At 35.5% G+C, this 16,063-nt stretch overlaps 1 protein-coding gene across 3 annotated transcripts in view; it reads right to left on the bottom strand.

The window, feature by feature from the left end:
* LOC123278917 (olfactory receptor 2AG2-like) overlaps positions 1-16,063 on the bottom strand; it is a 410,069-nt gene that overhangs the window by 78,753 nt on the left and 315,253 nt on the right. The window lies entirely within an intron of this gene.

Below are 16,063 nucleotides of genomic sequence, written 5' to 3'. Positions count from 1 at the left end.
CATGAATAAATGGAGATTCAACTTTTATATTATAAAGATGTCATTTCTTTCCAAATCATTGATTCTCATGTATTAATATTCCTTATAATTCTCCTTGTAATAGTTTGTTGAAAATAAATATTTCTGGGTTATAAAGATTTTCAATACATTTGTTGTTGAACAAAGAAATTTACCTTTTTAACATGTTTACCTGGTAATTTTGATATGATTGTTCCATATTTTGAGAAACATTGCCTAGTAACAATCTAAAAACCAAATGCAGTTATAATCAAAATCCATAAGCAGTTTCTGGTGGGAAATTTAACGAAATAACTCTGAAGTTTTAAAAATCAAGAATAAAAAGAATTTCAATGGAAATGATGGAAACAGGTCTTTAAACAGGCAATTCACAGAAAAAATGCAGATGCCCAAAAACTGACCGTGTAAAGAATGTTCACTCTCACTTGGAATTAGGGAAATGTAAAATAAAATAATAGTTATTGTTTCCTTCACATTGGATTAGCAAAGATGAAATAGACTCAAATCACCCACTGTATTTTTCAGAGTGGGGCAAACATATGAAAAATGTAGGCATGTACATTTATAAAATCTCTCTGGAAGGCAATCTGAAAATATTAAGAATTTACCAAAAGGATTTATCTTTTTTTCTGAACAATGCTATTTTTAGGACTTTAGATTTTGAAAATAATTATAGCTATGCAGAAAGCTTTGTTTCAAAGAATATTCACATATAGACTTGTTTCCAGAATAAAACAACGTACAGTCTAACAGTAGGTGATATGTTAAAGTATAGTTTTCTTGTGTAGTATAATTTATACAGTATAGAGAAATGAGTGAAGATGTCTGAGTCACACAGACAGGGGTTGGATCCTTGTTCCTCTATTTCTTAACTCTGTGGCCATAAACAACTTATTTAGCTCTTTTAATGCCTGAGTTTCTTAATGTAAAATGGATATAACAACACAACTTCATAGTATGGATGTAAAGATTAAGAACTTAGTGGAAAGTAGTTTGCACAATGTCTGGCAACTACAGTAAAGGAATGGTTGCTATGATGATGATGATGATGAATAACCTTAAGCCATTAAAAGGTAATTAGATCTATACTTTCCATAGAAATGTCAGATACACTGTTGAGTTAAAAAAGTGGATTGCAAGTTAACATGTAGGGATATGATTCATCTATGGGTGCAGGGGTTTATGTCTTTCCTTGATTCCAATAGATAATAACCTTATCACATTGATAACCTCTTAACATACAACAAAACTTAGAATCCAGGTAGAGAATGTATGGTATATATAAAGAATGGTTCTCTCTCTATCTCTCAAAAATAGGATTTGTAGATTTACGTAGATGTGTGTGTGTATACGTAGATTGGAGAAGAATGTGGTTTAATCTCCAAACAGGAAAGGAGAGTAATAAACGAGTAAAATAGGAGCTAAGTAAGATGAAATGTAGTATCATTTATACTCCAAGGAAGGCCAGGAATAATTTTTCTTTCACATTCTGAAGATTTCATGTAACTCTGTCAACTTTACTAATTAATTCAGCAACGATGTCTCTTTAATATGGAGAGAAAATGAGAAAGGAAAAAAATGAGTGGGAAAAACACAATGAAGAGGATATAAGTTGGAAGAAAGCAGAGAGGGGAAACTGAACACAGAAGACAGGAATCCAGAGATGTGGAGAAAAAGCTGAAGGAAGGGGAGACAGCAAGAGCTCTGTTAAGTCTGGCTGTTTCCGCAAACCAAAAGGACAGGCAATGAATCTTTTATCCCTCTGAGGCCCTAACAACATTGTGACTAATATGGCCTTTGCAGAAATCTTCTCTTAATGACTCTGTCTCTCATGCGCACAACTGCATACATGGGGATTATTCCTTGTCATACACACACACCACCTACTACATAGATCTGCTCACTCAGCTTCACAAACAAGATCTCACGCAAACATGCAGACATCCACACGTCACAGATAAACTCACATAAGTATTTCACCCTCTTATGTACATACCCTCATGGCAACAAAATATTTCACGACAACAAAAGAAGTCTCACAGTACGTACTGAGCCACTTGGAAACTTACCAAGGCTGGGTCATATGGGAACCCACTATTCCTGATTTGTACAGGACAGATGTTGGAGTATGGGGTATACGTGTGATGGCACCAGCAGTGGGGGCTAGTATCCTCCTCTGGACTAGAAAGACAACGCTGATTGTAATGGAACCCACTCTCCTCCATCTGCCCTAATTCACTAGGGGATAGGAGGCGGCAGTGCCAGCATTCCCAGAACAGTGTAACACACAGTACAGGTTCTTTCACATCTCTTAGACCCAGAGCATGCTCAAGAGCAAGAACTTCTTGATGGGGTTCCTTAAAGCAAGATTCCTTGTTTCCTTCCAGCTCCCTGCCTGTTCAATGAGAGATGGTGAAAGAAATGTAAGCTGAGGGAAACAACAAAGAGTGAAGGGCTGATAGAGGGCAGGAGAGAATCAGAAAGAGTTGCTTTTCAACATCAAGAGGAAAGTAATGTGAGAGAGTGCAGCCTCTGTGATCTGTCTGGAAACAGCCTCATCCCTGAAGGAGAGTCTGGAAGAGGATTTTCAGGCTGGCGTTCTGGAGGAGAAGAGTAGGAACAGAATTGTCTCTGGGAGTCTAGCAAGGAAAACACTGATGTGTCAGAGAGTAGATGACAAAGTTCATCTTTTCTGACACCATGCCCACCTTCCAACCCCCAATCAGTATTGCAGGATCCTACTCTCACCGGAGGGCAGAGGTAAGGCAGAAACAGGGCTGAGGGGTCACTGGTGAAGGAATTGAGGATCACGTGTGGCAGGGAGTGATTTCTGTTGCCTGCAGATCCACGCTTGAAAGACAGCATCAGTTGTGGGCTGGCTCCTGAGCAATGCCTCCGACGACCTGCACTAGAGTCATCCTATGAGTGTGACTCCATTCCAAGCCTTTCTGCCTAACTCAATTCAAGGTACAAACCCCAATTCTCCAATTCTCCTAGGTCCCTTATGAAGGAAGATTTTCCTCCGAGGAAATATTTAAAGGTGCGGTCCTGAGAGTGTTGTAAACAGGGCATTCCCTGGAGCTTTGAGAGCCCTCCACTTCATTACCTCTCCATCCTCTGAGACAGCCTAGGACACTTTCTGTTATATTTGAAATCATAGACTAACGTCTCCAAAACATATTCACCCCCTTTCAAACCTTACACCAATGTTATTCAAAATTGCATGAACAAATATATTCTCAAGTGTTCACAGGCTATCAAACTTGTGTTTTCATTTATATGGTAATTAAGAGAAATCAAAATGAGCAGATAAAGTCCCTCCTTATCCTGGGGGATACGTTCTAAGACCCCCCCAGTGGATGCCTGAAACTGAGGACAGTACAGAACCCTATATATACTATGCTTTTTCCCGTACATACATATTTGAGCTACAAGCAAAACTAGCACGTTTCTTTTTCCTTCTTCACAATTTCACACACAGAAGAGTAGTTCTTACTGTATATCTTAGCAACCTCAGCATACGGTTTCTTTCTTTCCTTATTAAGTCAAAAATTTCCACCATTTCACTTAAAAGAAGCACTTTATGACTTCTCTTTGGCAAATCCGAACTACCAGCATTGCTCTTCTTGCACTTTGGAGCAATTCTTCAGTAAAATAAAGGTAACTTGAACACAAGCACTGCAATACTGCGACAGGCATCTAATAATCGAGATGGCTACTAAGTGACTAATGGGCAGACAGTTGATACAGCGTGGATACACTGGACGAAGGGAGGATACCTATCCAGGGCAGGAGGGAGCAAGATTGTGTGAGATTTCATCATGCTACTCAGAATGTCATGCAATTGAAAAAGTATGAGTTGTTTATTTCTGGCCTTTGCCATCTAATGTTTTCAGACTGCAGTGACTGCGGGTAACTGAAACTGCAGAAAGCAAAACCTCAGAGAAGGGGGGACTACCCTATTGGATTGTCTGGATGCCACCTTTCTCACTGAGTGGTATAATCTGCTTGCAGGGCTTGCACTTTCATTTCAGTTTATGGTGCTTTTGGTGTCATGTGATCACCTTAGGTGGTAAAATTTAATTTCGTTAGCATTGTCCTAATGTCAACACAATGACAGGGGTTCTGAGTGTGCTGTTATATTAAAGTTGTATACTTTTCTGCACGCAAAGTCAAAGCTTTTCATTTATGGGGGTAATTGACAGTCAAAGGACAGTTTTGTGGGATGATACTTTAGTCTCTTAAACTATTAAATTAAGACTTTGGTTTGGCCCCATGAAAATGGATCTACTTCTATAATTCTCTCAAGTTAATGAAAAAAAGATTTTTAAGGTAAGTTTTATATCTAAATGATGCATTTGTATCATCTGAAGGCCAAACTATGAAAGAGAAAAATAATGAGAGAATCAAGTGATCAGATGAAAGTGTAGGCATGTAAGATTCAAGGAAATGCCCTGAGGGTGTTAGTCCCCCAATCACATTTCAAGTGGCAATTTAGTTTCAGCAAAACATCACCTATCACATTAAGGAAATGCTATTAACTTGAATTCTACTGGTTTTGTGGTTTGTCTTACAGATTATTTGTGTTTAGTTTTGGTTTCATAGCACATATAAATCCAAATCATTAAAAATAAATGAATTACATTATATGTATTGTATGGTATAAATATGCTGTGATTTATTTAACTATATCCATATTAATGGACATTTGGTTATGTCCAATCTTTAGACATTAAAATGGTGCCACAGTGAATAACTTTGAACATACATCTTTATTTCCTTGTCAAATATATTTGAAGAATAAGTTTTCTGAGGCTTAATTGCTGAATCTAAAGGCATATTCCTTTAAAATATCAATAGATATTGTCAGTTACATTAATTTATACTCCCATAAAAATTGCGTGAAAGTTCCCATTTAATTACACCTTTACTAACATTTGATATTGTCAGACTCTTCAATTTTGCTAATCTGTTAGGTTAAAAAAAGTCTCATTGTTATTTTATAATGTGATACTTTAATTATACTTGAGGAGGAGCAAAATTTTATGTGTTATTGATCATTTTCATTTCTTTTTCCTGTGAAGGGACTATTTTCTTTGCTAATTTTCTTTTACTCAGCTGTTTTTCTTTTACTGCTTTGTAAAACCCTTGAATATTATGAAAAATTTACTTCTTGATTTTTGTCTTGGAAATGTCTTTTTCCAATTTGCCAGTTGACTTTATGGATTTTTTCATCACACAAATGTTTTCTAATTTAATCTAGGCAAATCGATCAGTCTTTTTCCTTAAGATTTCTGATTTTGTGTTAATATTTGAAAGGCCTTTGTTATTAAAAGATTATGCTTTTTAAAAATCACTCATTTTTTCGTCTAATATTTTCATAGTTTTGCTTACATATATGGCTTCATTTACATCTTGATACATCTAGAATATATTTTGATGGAAGGAGTGAGGTACAGATCCCTAGTGTTTTCCCCCAATGGTCACTCAGCACCATTTACGGAAAAATTTTTCATCAATTTAAAATGTCTTACACAAGATACTCAACTCCTGCTCAATTCAGTCTATTTTTATACTCTTTAGTCTGTTCCTTTTCTCACTTTCTCTTCTGTACAAGTACCATGAAGTCTTAATTTCCCCTGTTATTTGCTTGTTGGTTTTTTTCCTGATTCTCAGGTGCATAGAATTGAATTAATTATATTCCTCAGTGTATGACATATCACTATGATTAGTGATTTCAAAGCCCCTCTCTTGTTTATTTATTTATACATTAATTTCGTTTATCATTTGCTTACTATATACCCATACCTCATTCCCATTGATCTCATAACCATTCTTATGTGTTCCATGCTTTTATTTTGTTCTTATAAAATGATATTTTGTGCATGTATTTTTAATTTATATAAATTATGTGTAATATGCTCCTTTGTTTCTTACTTTTTCACTCAGCTCTAAGTCTACTCTCTAAGATCATACATGTTTCCACGTGTACATCTCATCTCTTCCATCCAACTGCTGTGGAATATCCCTGGTGTTCATCCATTGCATTTTCATTTATCTGCTGTGCCACTAAGGGATATCCAAATTACATAACACCTGGCCAACACAAATAACAGAACCACAAATATTGCAGCAATGTACCATATGAGTCTGTGTGAGAATTTTTTTGGCTCTATATTTAACATTAATTGCTACCTTATAGTATATGCGTAGGCATAAGATGACCAAATAACACCAAATTCCTTCCCAGAATTGCTCTACCTCTCTACATTCTCCCTAAATGTGAATGAGACTTTCTCTATTTTCTACCTTTTTGCCAACACTTTATTGTAGACTTGCTAATTTCTGCATGTTTAATACAAGTAAATAGATACCTCTTTGTTCTTTTAAATTTGTATACCTTTGATTACTAATGAATTTGAGTGTTGCTCTTTATTCTTTATTGCAGACAAATCCCAGATTTTGATGAAATCAAATTCATCAAATGTTTCATTGTGGTTTGTGCTTTTGTAGGTCAGAAAGAGATTGTCCTGTTTTTTCTCTGTAATGCCATTGTTCTGTTTTAACTTTTAGATATTTAATCCATCTAGAGGATACTTTCTTGTGTCATGTTAGGTAGGGATCCAGGTTTTTTTTTTTCTGTGTAATAAGCTAATTTTACCAACATTATTTACTAAATTATTTGTCTTCTTCCTAATGATTTTTGGAATTAACTTTGTAGTACATTAAATTTCCACTTGGGTTTATCTATGAGCTCTCAAATCTGTTCTATGTGTTTATTAGTCTTTTTTTTTTTTTTCACCTCCTCGCTTTTGTTTTTGTGGCTTGGCAATACGTCTTAATATCTGGTAGGGCATTCCTACCCTACCTCTTTTAATATTCTGACGAGTTGTGGAGTGTTTTATAGCCACATAAATTTGAGAATAAATCTATTGAGTTACTAAAAAAAAATCTCACTGAAATTTTTATTAGCATTACCCTAAATTTACAGATCAATTTGGGGAGAAATGATATCTTTATAATATTAAAGTCATCTGATCCAAGAGATGAAATATTTCTGCATTTATTCAGATCATCTTCTACTTTGCTAGAGCTATATTTGTTACTGAATAGAAACACAGGTTCATTTACCTGCCACACAGGAGGGTCAATAAGGAAAAAAACTGAAACACCAGGCTTGTGGCAAGGAAAGAGGTTTAGCATCAAAAGGCCACCAGACAAGTAGCTGGGAGTTAGAACTCAGATCCAGTTTCTCGAAAGGAAAAAGGCAAAGGTTTTATCTGGGGTTTTAGGTAGGGGAGGGAGAGCATGTGCTAGGATTTTAGGTAGGGGAGCAGGAGCATGTGGCCTTGCTGGTTGGTGCCTTTTCAACAGCCTATGTTTGGCCTTGAAGACTGAGTTTCTTTTCCCTTGACTGTCTGGACTATTCTGGTTAGTTTTCATCTTCGGCCTGCATTTGGCCTTGTGAGGTTGAATCTTGACGTCTGGACCTTGACTTCCTGGGAAAGACAGCTCACTCATATACTAAGGAGGAAGAGAAAGACCTGGTTACTTTTAAACAATTGATTATGCTGAATATGCACAGCTGCAGTTAGCAAAGCTTATCTCACAGCTTTTTGCTCTGGGGAAGACTTTTTGCCTTCTTCGTTCTCGGTGTCCTGTTTTTCCCCATGGAGGTCTTGTGTATTTTTCATTCGTTTCTACATACTTTATAATTTTTGTTGCTGTTGTGAAATTGTATCCTATTTTAAAAATTATATTTTCCAGTTGATTATTGCTAGTTGAGAAATCTGCTTTTATCTTTTTGTTAGGTTGGGGTCCAATCCAGGAAATCTTTCTTTGTTACCTCTAACAGCTTGCTCATTGAATTTTTTTGTTTTTGTTTTTTCTAGGTGGGTAAAGACATAATCAGCAAATAGTTTTATTTCTTCTCTTCCAGTTCTTATATATTATATCTGTTTCTTTCTTCATGATGTTTTCAATGACTCTCAGTGCTATGCTAAACAGAATGGTGATAGCAACGTTCTTGTCTTGTTCCTGGTCTCAGAGACTGCACCTAAATTTCCATGTTAAATATGAGATATGTTGTTGGGTTTTGGTGTATAATCAATCAGGTAAAAGAAATTTTATTTTTATTCCCATTTTACGAAAATTAAAAAATAATAAATAGGTGTTTTTCTTTAACAAATATTTTTCCTACATTGCTGAGATTATTATCTAATTTTTATCCTTCAGTATAATAATTGATAAATTTCTTTGTATGGTTTCTGATGTTAAAACATATTTGCATCCCAGAGACAATTTATACTTGATCATGCTGTGTTATTTTTAAATAGACTTTTGAATTCAATTAGCTCTCATTTTAGTTAGGATTTTTGTATCCACATGCATAAGTGAAATGAATCTATATTTTTCTTCTCTTATATACACTATTATGTAGTTTTGTACTACTCAAGTTTATGCAAGCCTTATAAAATAAGACAGGAAGCATTAACTTTTTTTCTTGTTTTTTAGGGAAGAATGTATAAAGAAAGTAATGGACCATTTCATGAAAGTCTGGTAGAACTCAACTGTGAGACTATCCAGACCTGGAGTGTATTGGGAAGGGAAGTCTTTGTAGTTTTATTTTCAGTGCTATTTGCCATTTCATGTTCTCCTTCAATTATGTTGTACATCAATTTCAAATTTTATGTTTTCTATGAACTTATTCATTTCATATACTTTAAAATTTATTGGCATATAGTTGTTCATGATATTCTTTCATTGAATAAAAGTTATATCTGTAATTATTTTCCTTTTACTCAATATTTTATTTGCATTTTTCTCTCCTTTTAAAAAAATCACTTTTGTTTTTCAAATGAAAGTGGTGACTTTTAATTTGTTTCCTTAAATAATGCATCAGAAGACAAAAGTGTTCTCCATATAATTTGTAAAAAAGGCCATGGGTTTGATTTGTGTTGCTTGAGAACTAAAAAAATCTTCAGAGCACCTTGGTCATGCATTTTAGTAAATACGTTTGGGTGCTGGTGTTGCCATTATTCTGTGTGTTTCTTCTACTATTTACTTAGTTATTTAATTGTGGTAAAATACACATATCACAAAATTTACCATTAAAACGTACAATCCAGTGACATTTAGTACATTCATGATCTTATGAAACTGTCACCGGTATTTAGTTATAGAACATTTCATCACCCTGAAAGGAAACCCCATATCGTTAAGTGTACCATATCATCCCTCTTTCCAGCTACTATCTGCCACTAATCTGCTTACTGTCTCTATGTACTTCTATCTCTATGGTTATGCTCATTTTAGATATTTCATGTAAATAGAATCATATATACGTGACTTTTTTAAGTCTGGTTTCTTCTATTCAGCATTTTTTCAGAGTTCTTCCATGTTGTAGCATATATCAACACTTCATTTCCTTTTATGGTTGAATAATATCCGTTGTATGGATATACCACATTTTGCTTATTCATTCCTCAGTTGTTGGACATTTGGATTTTCTCCATCTTTAGACTATTGTGCATAGTGCTGCTATGAACATTTATTTACAAGCATTTGTTTGAACACTTGTTTTCACTTTTCTTGGGTATGTACCTAGGAGTGGAATTGCTGAGTCAGATGGTAATTTTATGAGTAACTTACTGAGGAACTGCCAAGCTGTTTCTCACAGTGGCTGCACAATTTTACATTCCCAACAGCAATGTATGGGGGTTCTAGTTTCTCCACAGCCTTACCAATACTCCTTCCTTCCTTCTTTCCCTCCTTCCGCCTTTCCTACCTTCCTTCTTTCCTTCCTTCCTCCCTCCCTCTGTTCCTTCCTTATTAAAAAATTATAGCTATCAAAATGGGAGTTAAGTGGTATCTCATTGTGGATTTTTCATTTGCATTTCCCAAATGCCTAATGATGTTGAGCATCTTTTCTTGTTCTTGTTAGCCATTTGTATGTCTTCTTTGGAAACATGTCTTTTCAAATTCTTTGTCCATTATTAAATTGGAATTTTTTTTGTTCTTGAATTGTTTGAATTCTTTATCTGTTCTGGATACAAGACTCTCATCAGATATATGATGTACAAATATCTTTGGAACCTGTAAACAGCTATTGATGATTAGGTAGCTAGTAAAGTTTTGTGGGGTTTTTTTGCAATAACTTATTATAGCTTTTAGTTATTCAGCCACCCATTGTTAACTGTGCTGCTTAGGCAATATTCCATCCAACACCCACTAGGTTCCTATAGACAACATCTCCCTGGTACCTGGGTCACCATGGTAATGGATATTTGAGCTGTTTTGGAGGAATTAGAACCCCCTTGTCCAGTTCAGACTGGTTGAGACAACCTACCCATCAACTGGACCTGCACAGGTGCCCAGTAAGTGACCTTTTGATGTCAAGAGGTTAAAAACTCCACCTTCAGATCATGCTAATGCCACCATTTTGTGAACATGCATCCTATGTGGAGGCATGAAGCTTGACTACACTTGTGCAGATCATCCATTACCTCACCTCTCCTTACCTCCAATCATCTATCTCCATACTGCAGACCACCTTGCCATCCTACCCCATAAATATCCGAGTCCCCATTTTTGAGGAAGTGGATTTGAGACTCATTCTCCCACTTCCTCATTTGGCTGACTTGTGATTAAAACCCTTTCTCTGCTGCAAACTCGTCATCTCTGTGATTTGCTTTCTGGGTGACAGGCAAAAACAAACCTGGTTCGGCAACATTTTCTCTCATTCTGTGGGATGTCATTTCACTTTCCTGGTAAGAGTAAGTTAAAGCAACACAAAATTCTACTTGGTTTCAGTTGTCCTTTTCTTGATTGAACATTCAACTGGTTACTGTAAACTTTGGACTGTTTTCCAGGGTCCAGGTAGTTTGTTCTGACAGTATTCATCATAATTTTTTGTATTTCTTTGGAGGAATAGCCTCTTGGAGTTACCTAATTTACTATTTTCACTCTTAAAAATAATCTTTGATAGAGTTTTTGCTATCTTAGTAATTTTTACAAAGAACCAATTTGGGATTTTGTTAATCTTATCATATTCATGTCTTGTCTATTTCATTTATTTCTTCTTTTATCTTTATTATTTCCCTGTTTGTGCCTTTGGATTTGCTCTGCTGCTTCACACTCCTGTCCCCAGCAGTTTCAATCAAATGCTTAACTTCATTTTTTTCTCTTCTCTCTCTCTCTCTTTTAATGAGGTATTACTTACATACAGTAATGTGAAGCAATCTAAAGTATAACTGAAGAAATTGTTACATATGTGTACACCTATCCAACCATTATACAGATAAGAATGTGGAACAATGACAGCATATCAAAAGGCTCCCAATTAGCTCCAAATCAAAACTCCCTCAAAGGTAACCATTATTTGGAATTCTAAAAATATAAAATAGTTTTGCCTGTCTTTGAGGTTGAAATAAATGGAATCATACAGTATATGCTTCTTTGTGTGTCTGGCTTCTTTTACTAAACACCATTCTGGGAGATGTGTCTATGTGGTTGTGTGTAATGGTAGTTCCTTCTTTTTAAATTACTCAATAGTATTCTGCTGCATGACTGTCCATGGAAATTTATATTGTTTCCACTTTTGGATATGATGAATAAAGCTGTAATAAAAAATCCTTGTACCTATCTTGCAGTAAATATAAACACCTGTCTCTGTTTGGTATGTAATCAGGAGTGAAACTACTGGGTTGTAGGAGGGAAGGCATATGTTTAGGTTAGTTTTCAAAAACGCTTTCAAATGGACTTTTTGAATTAATTGTACCAATTTATGCTCCCATCAGGAATGTAATTGCCCTACATCCTCAATCATTTTATCTGTTTTTGTAAAGGTTAGTGGTATTTCACTGTGTTTTGAATTTATATACTCAGGGGGCTAATTATGGTTATTGCAACTTTTTATGTTCTTGTTAGCTATTTGTATTTCCTATATTATAAGTGCTTGTTCTATTTCTCATTTTAAAAACTGGAATTTTCTTACTTTTATTGATTTGTAGCAGTACCTTATATATTCTGGGTATCAAGTCTATAACTTACCATCAAGTTATGAAAATAATAACGTGTGTATAAAAAGAGATGAATAATAAACAAAATTTGGTTAAAATGTTAATAATTGGAGACTCTATTATGTAGTATACTTCTTATATAATAATGTTAAAATTATGATTATATAATAATACAATATAATTATTATTACATTATACATCATATTCACATTCTATAAATAATAAAACTCCTCAAAATCATACAGAGATCATAGACCTGGGTTACAACCTAGAAGCCAGAGACCAAATACTTAATTGCAATAATACGACACATCCCAAAAGAGAAGATATGTAAGAAGAAATGGTGATGAGGCCCATAAACAAAGATATGAGTGCTAACTACATGCTATTTTCTGTTCTTCTTATAACCATTTGTGAATCTTCTGAGAAGAAATGCAGCTCAGGATCCACCCTAATAATTCAGAATTCTCCTGAGCACTTCAGCCACTCCAGAGACTGCTCCTAGTATCCCTCTGCTCACCTCATTTAAGTGGAACTATTGTTGTATAATATGCCCTGATGTCAGTGCTTAGACCAGTGGATGGAGCAGGAGGACATGGGAGATGTGAGGATTCTCCTTCCTGCCTTGTCCTTGATCTTGACTTCAGAGATCGTGCTGAGTCCTTTGACTGTATGACAAGATGCTCTCAGTCTTGCAATCTCTGCTCTGCCTATTCTGCAGCCAATACACCTGCAGCAGTTTCCCCTTCAACAGTGAGAATTCTTTACTGGTTTTGACGTGCTAATTTGATCTTTTTTCTCCACCAGATGAGAAAACATTGGCAATATTTTTAGAGGAAAAGAAACAGAGGGCAGGAGGTGAACAAAAGGAATAATCTGATATATATTGGGAGTGAATAGGTTTCAATTTCTTCATAGATTTGGTTTTAAAATTCAACTAATTTTGGTCAAACAATCTGATTCTTAGGGTTAACTTTTCTGCAGTAGATCTAGCCAAGGATTTTTCCACAGTGGATTTACCTTATCAAACCACAATTACAGTGTCAAAATCTCTGTGAAGAAGAATCATGGCGCTCACCCGATGGAGACATAAGCAAAACTTCCGTGGAGTCAATATTGATCCTTGGAGTGGGGATTCTTATGTCTTTGTTGAGCTGCGTTTGGAAGACAGTAAGTGGGTATGGAGGGTAGGCAATAGGTGATTTTGAGCATGAAATATCTTGGAATTGGAATGGGAATTTAGTATTTTCCTTTGATTCCTATGAATTTCTCCAGTATCCTCTACTTAAGAGAACTTGTCAGATGAGACAATCCATGACTCTGTAACTCTAAAAACTTGTTCTACATCCAGTAATATATATCATTTTTAGAGAAGCGAACTTACAAGTTGATGTTAGATCTGAGGAAAAGACAGTGAATAACAGGAGAGAAAAGTTGACCATAAACATGAATTTTTTTCAGAAGTTTCCTGACCCTGGGGGCAGATTCATATGAGAAAGCATTTTCTCCTCCACATTTGCATGAATAACATAATTTTTAAAAACAAATAAGGAGAGGTCAGGTGGGCAGCCTTCTCCTGCTGTCCTCCCAGGGTCAGTGAGAACTCCTACCATCTGACAGGTCACAGATCACACTCATCTGACTCACATTTACCTCTCTGTCTCCTACTACTTTGGCTCAGGTCAAATCTGCTCAAAAAACACATGTTGGGTACTTATTCTGTGCCAGTATGTATCTTATTTGCTGTTAATAAAGATGAGTCAAATATGGTCCCTGTCTTTGAACCTCTTACAGTCACAGAGAAAGAAAATAATTTCAATATAATTTGTTAAGAGTTATGACGGAGGTAAGTACATGATGCTGTAGGTACACTTATGTATCTAGGATAGACTAGATATTTGTGAATGTGTGTACTTACGTGTGTCCATGTCTACGTGTGTTGGGGATGGGTAGGGGTGGGGAAAGGTGAAAATGTGTGAATCAGAAAGGAAGGTGTTCCTGGATAATATTTTTCCTAAATGGAATCTTAAAAAACCTGTAGTTATTAGTGAGATGAAGAAGGCATAGAAATCAGCAACATCCTATAGCTGCCTTTTCATTTAAGTTTACCACTGACTGTAGGCATCACTTAGAACTTTGTGATAAGTGTTTAGTTTTATGCTGTCTTTTTTCATCAAAACTGAGAAAGAATGTTTGCTTACCCTTTAATTTTCCCTGAGATCTGGACACATGTACTAATTTCTACTCTAGGAAATGTGTGAGCTGTGGCAGAGAGGGAAGCAAGTCTAAAGGACCTGAGGTGAAACAGGAGACTGAGAACCAACCAGGTAGTGTCATCCACTAGACGGATAGCAATTGAACAAGTACCCATCTTAAAATAGCTGGTGTTCTCAAAATTTATTTTTATATCAGCTATCTTGACAATAGATTACATTTCCCTTTAGAAGAAATCGTATATTAGTTTGATTTGAGGAATTGTTAGATCATAAAGACTCGCTTGGCCCGGTGCATACATTCACTAAACCAATATTTGCTGTGAATCTATTGTGTTCCAGGCACCCCACCTGCAATGGAGATGAAATGCAACTATAGTCAGTACTTCCTTTCTGAGATTCTTTGTCCTCAGGAGCTGGATCTTCTGTCTGGATCCCCATTACCAAGTATGTGCTTGGCCAATAACATTTGCTCAACAAATAAAGTGACTGAATATTCAAAGTGTGATGAATGCTCAAGGAAGCGATGCTAACTCTATGTAGTGGACATACCTCTGAATAGAGGGACTATGCTCTCAAACACCAGTGGGATATAAAAATGCAGTGTTTCCTAGTTATATGGAAGGGAAAATGGCTGGAAAGGTGGCCTGTGGTCAGATAAGGGAGCCATAAGTGATCATCAAGCAGAGATATGATTGTTCATATTAATGTTTTATTTATTCATTTTTTAGTTCAATGACGAATTGAAATCTTTATCACTTTGACTCACAAACCTATCCAGATGCCTAAGAGTCCATCATCAGATTACATAGAGTGTAATTCTAACTTTTTGAGAAAGCTGGTAATTCCCATAGCCCAGCAGTTCTTAACTTGGAATTAAGAGAGTTCCTCAATTTAGATGTGAATGCTACTACTTTATCTTTCTTTCACTCGAATTGAAATTTAATTTTTTTTTTTTGTTTGAATGTAGGTAACCAACCCAAACCAGCCCTGGCAGGATCCATGACTTTATCACGAATAGAAATCAGAAATATTTTTATGTAACATTACAGTGGTTGAAGATAGCTCAAAATATCATTTAAGCTCATCATTTTGAAATTAACATGGTTATTAGACCTGCCACAATATTTTAAAATTTAGTGCATTAAAGAAGCACATGTATTATGATATCACATATTCTTTTCTAAGACTATTTTAATAACTATATATTGTATTATATTGGTTTCCTTGGTAATCCTGTACATTCTATTTGATATGTTTATTTTTTATTTAATATATTTAAAACATTATTTTGAAGCACCATTACCAGACAGATCAAGGATTGATAGCCCAAACCTTGCATATGGCCTTAAACTTTAGACTTTAAATTTCTTTCCTCTCTTTTAGGAAGAGTTCCATGAAGTTTCATTATTGCTCCCCAATTCTTGGAATTCTTCCTAGGGAATTGGCAGACTTTTAAAACAACTCTACTAGATTATGTGATCAAGCTATTTTTATTTACCTTATTTAATTAATGACAATTTATTGAATAAAGCTGTGTGCCATACAACAAAGAACACAAAAATGAAAAAGACAGGCACAGTTTTCGGAGCAGATTTTAATCTCTGGGAGAAGTAGATGGATAATGCTAGGCTATGAGAGACAATGGGCTGGAGATGGCAGATTAGCGCAGTTTAGTGTGAACACAGAAAATGATCCAGGCTCGCGTCTTAAAATGGAAATGGTGTTGTGATGTTGTGTCTGCTATTTTGGATGGTCATTGACAGTTAAGAGTGATATTTGGGAGCTCCAGCTGTAGCTGGGGATGGGATT

Source organism: Equus asinus, chromosome 20 (assembly GCF_041296235.1).
Source record: "Equus asinus isolate D_3611 breed Donkey chromosome 20, EquAss-T2T_v2, whole genome shotgun sequence".
Classification (NCBI taxonomy): Eukaryota; Metazoa; Chordata; class Mammalia; order Perissodactyla; family Equidae; genus Equus; species Equus asinus.
This window is presented reverse-complemented; position numbering and strand designations above follow the sequence as displayed.